We start from the raw sequence: 5,047 nt of genomic DNA, 5'->3' as shown, positions 1-5,047 counted from the left end.
ATTTTAATTTCCTATCATACAAATATAATTAGCTATAATCAGGGGTTTTGATTTATTAATCATTTTACAGATGGAAATATTGCAGTATTCTGGGAAATTTTTCAAATAAATTTGTCCTTATGTCTCCTTCTAATACTACTTGAGAATTATCTTTTGAATGTAATTTTATATGCACAAGAATAAAATATTGAGTGATAACTGATAACTGTTTCTTGCCCACACAGCATGACCAAACTCGAGGTTTCTGTGAGGGACAAAGAGGGATTAGAAAATAAAGACTCACGAACACAGATTTTGAAGATTAAGCTGGAATCAGGTGGAGCTCTGCTCTCTGGTGCAGATGCAGAGTTATGCCAGCAGTCTTTATATGTCTCATTATCAGCTTAAAGACTATGCAAGCATTATTCTTTGTATTCAGGAAAGTTACAGAAACTGGGATATCTATGTAGCTTTTCCCCACAAACCACAGTTGCAAAGTGCAATGTTAGGAGTTTTGTGTAGCTCTCAAGAGAGTCCACTGTTGAAAGTTACTGTAAAGTGGACAGGAACAGGAGAAGCGGAGCCAGTGAAACATTGTGGTATTCTAGCATAAGAATTCCTTCCTTCCCAGGAGATATGTGCCTGCGATCAAGGTCAGAGCTGATAGACTCTTGCACAGAGCCTCCTCATGCAGTGCATTGCCAAGCAGCTAAGCATCCTGGGCCCTTGCACAGAAACATTCCCAGGCACCAGGCATGTCACAGCCTTGAGGTCATCAGAGACCCCCAATCTCAAGCACTGCTCTCCCGTCCTCTGGAACTACTCTCCACAATTTCTTACAAGTTAAAACTTGAATTGGATTATTAACTAGTCATGGAGGTAGAAATACTGGATTTCAATGACATTTTAAGATACTTCTCCAGTGACTTTAGGTATATCCTAGACAGGTCCATATATAATCTCAATAATGGAATAAGTGATTTAAGAATGCCCATTTTCCTGACTCTTATTCAATAGAGTTTTGGATGTCAGGGCAATAAGTAAAGAAAGAAATACGGCATCCAAGCCGGAAAGGAGGAAATCAAATTTTCTCTCTTTATTGATATGATTATATGTACATATAAACACACACACACACACACACACACACACACACACACACACACATATATATAAACCTAGATTCTACCGAAAACATTTAGAACTTAAAAACAAATTCAGTAAAATTTCAGGATACAAATATTAGTAGTTTTTTTATACAAAATAATAGAATTGATGAGAAAGAAATCAAAACATCAATTACATTCACCATAATTAATTAATTAATTAATCAGGAATGAATTTAACAAAAGAAGTGAATGATCTCTTTAATGAAAATCACAAAACACTGATAAAAGCAACTGAAAAGAATACATGCAAAAATGTTGAAAGACAGTTCACCCATGTATGTGGATTGGAAGAATTAATACTGTTAAAATACTACCCAATACTACTACAGATTTAATGCAATTCCTATCAAAATATTAATGGTATATTTTACAGACATAGAATAAAAGTTCCTAACATTTGTATGGAACCATGAGTCCCCAAATAGCCAAAACAGTCTTGAAAGGAAAATGTTGGAGTTATTATAATACTTTATTTAAAAATAAACTCCAAACTATAAATAACCCAACCAACATGGTACTGGTATAAAAATAGACACATATAGACTTATGGAAAGGAATAGAGAATTCAGAAATAACCTCACGTATTTAGAGCAAAACAATATTAAACAAGACATTCTTTAGAATGAGAAAATATTCTTCCATAAATGGTGATGAGAAAACTGGAGATTCATATGCAAAAAAAGTTAACTAGTCCCATTCCTTACACTAGGTAAAAAAATCAACTCAAAATAGGTTCAAGAATTAAATGTAAGACTCAAACCATGAAACTACAGAAGAAAATATCTGGAAAACAATTCAGGGCCTTAATTTGGGCAAAGATATTTTTAGCTATGACCCTCAAATCACAGCCAACAAAACAAAAATTGATGCATAGGGATACATCAAACTACAAAGTTCCTGTGCAGCAAAGGAAATAATCAAGAGATTAGATAATCTACAGAAAACATTTTCAAACTATTCAACATACATGAAATTAATATCTAGAATACACAAAGAACTCAAACAACCCAAAAGCAAAAAATGACAATCCAATTAAAGATGGACAAGTGACCTAAATGAACATTTCTCAAAAGATATGCAAATGGTAAATGAGAACATGAAATTGCTCAACTTCACTTATTATCTGAGAAATACACCACATGAAACCCACAATGAGATATCATCTCACCATCCCTAGAATGGCTATTACCAAGAAGATAAAAAATTTAAAAGGTGGTCAGGATATGGACAAAGGGGATCTGTCATATACGGTGGGAATATAAATTAGTATGGGCATGTGGAGAACAGTACAAATGTTCCGCAAAAAAACAGAAATAGAACCATCCTATGATCCAGCAGTCTCAACTGGGACATATCCAGAGGATTTGAAATCAGTATATTGAAGAGATTTCTGCACTTGTATTTTTAGTGCAGCTGTTTACAATAGCCAAGATGTGATTAAAACTTTATGTCTGTTGCCAGGTGAATGAAGTAAAAAGTGGTGTATATTTATATAAACAATGGAATATTCTGTCATTTGCAGCAACATGGGTGAAACTAGAAGACATTATGTTATGTGAAATAAACCAGAGAAAGACAAAGGTCACATGGCCTTGCTCATCTGTAAAAGCAAAAAAAAAAAATTCATCTCAAAGGAATAAGAGAATAAACCAGTGGTTACAAGAGCCTATGAAGGAGATAAAGAGTGGAAATGGTGAGAGGATGCAGGAACAGGGGTGTCGTTGGATAGGAGGGATGACTTCTAATGTTCTATAGCATGGGATATCTGTTAGGTCAGAATTCAGGCAACTGTAGGAGGGAGAGTGGAGTAACTAAGACAAGGGGCAGCTCGTCAAACAGTGATCAATCAAACGGACAAGAAAACTCCACTGACCCTTAACTCCACCTGTTGACCCTTAACTCCACTGACCCTTAACTCCACCAGCTGACCCTTATCTCCACCTGTCACTCAGCAGGACACCCACCCATTCCGGCCTATAAAGACCCTGGGCAGCCAGGGCCATGCATGATTTTCTCTGGCTCCTTACCCCAATCTGTAACACCCCCCCCGGGGGGGGGGGCTGGGAATTTTGCTCGAGGGCCAAATTCCAATAAAGCTTGCTTCAGCAGCTTTCTGTCTGATTTTATTTGGCCGCTGTGTCCCTGCGCTTACAATATCTATGATTAACAATTAAGTGTTGCAAAATAAAACTAGTAGAGAGGATTTTGAATATCCCCAACACAGAGAAAGGATACATTTTTGAGGTGATTAGGTGTGCCAGTTGCCCTGATCTGATCATTATCTGTTGTATACATGTAATAAAATGTAACACTGTATCTTATAAATATGTAAAATTTTAATATCAATTAAAATTAATATATATAGAAAATATCATCCTCTGACCTATTTTCCCTGAAAGTATATCATAAGATAATCATTCCAGAGGTGAATTTCCCTATATTCAAGAGAAAGGAATATTTTACAGAGAGACCAATAGGACTCTAGAAAAACAGACCTTGTTTGGGAGCCCCCTCTGTTTATTACCATTAGAACACATTGTTTTTATCTAATCAAGCTTTTTCTCCACAATTATACATTTGTTTCATCAGATTTAACATAAAACTGTTTTCTCTGGATCTTTGGGTTATCATTTCTGAAGGCTCTAGTGTTATGTAAAACTTTGATTAAGTGCATCTGTTCTATCCTTCTGCTAACTTGTCTTGTTATAAGAATGCCGGCCATGATCCTAGGGATGGGTGAGGAAAACTTTTCCTTTTGGTGTCTACATTAGGAATATTGAGACACAAAGACAATTTCTGTGGTGCTGTGAGTCGAGGCCAGGACTTTACACTTCTATGACTTTCTTTCTGAAAGAAAACGAAACCTCTGCCCTTGAAAACTTTTACATGTGATACTAGCAGCTAAGCATAATTTCTAATTGACACCATGGTCCTACCCTACTTATTTACAGAACTTGAGTAACAATGTGTCTCCAAACTGAGACACCTCTGATAGTGAAATGGGTAACATTCACTACTATTATAATTTCTTATTATTTATTTTAAACCTGAACTGTTCTCATGAACTGAGATATATGTTCACCCTACTTGTAAAGCTGTATGTGATTGACCTGTTTACCTCTTGCCATCTCTCCTATGTTCAAGACACATCATTGTCTACCTTAATTTCTTGGACTTTATCAAGGTCTTTCCGATCTTGAGTCTATGTTATTCCACCCCCAACCCCAGTTTACTTCCCTCATTCCCTAAAGATGTGATCATTTGGATCTCAGCTCAAGCATCATTTTCTTAGGGACCCAGACGTGGACAGTTCTTCCTTTTATACACCAACTGTTTTATTCAGCTTTTTCACTGCTGTGATTAAAAGACCTGACCAGAGCGATTACAGAGGAGAAGAAGTTTATTTGGGGGCTCAGTGTTTCAGAGGTTTCAGTCCATGGATAGCCAGCTTCATTCTTTGGGGCTCCAGATGAAGCAGAACATCATGGCCAAAGACTGTGGTAGAGGGAAGCAGCTCACATGATAATCAGGAGGCAGAGAAAGAGACTCCACTCACCAGATACATAGTATATGACTCAAAGCCAAGCTCCCCATACCCACCTCTCCAGCCACACCCCACCTGCCTTCAGTTGCTGCTCAAGTAATCCCATCAGGTGATTAATTCACTGATTTGGTTAAGGTTTCCTATCCCAATTGTTTCTTCTCTGAACCCTCTTGAATCTCACATGTGAGCTTTTGATGGACACTTCACATACAACCATAATACCAAATATCTTTCCTTTATAGTGTTTTTAGTACTTTTTATATTTAATCATAATATTGGTTAAAATTTTCCTTCTACCTAGATGGATGCAATGGAAGAAGGATGGATTGTATAGAGGAAAAAGAGGGGGGGGGGA

This window comes from Sciurus carolinensis, chromosome 4, assembly GCF_902686445.1.
Source record: "Sciurus carolinensis chromosome 4, mSciCar1.2, whole genome shotgun sequence".
NCBI classification, from domain to species: domain Eukaryota; kingdom Metazoa; phylum Chordata; class Mammalia; order Rodentia; family Sciuridae; genus Sciurus; species Sciurus carolinensis.
The sequence above is the reverse complement of the archived record's forward strand: the minus strand, read 5'-3'. Positions refer to the sequence as shown.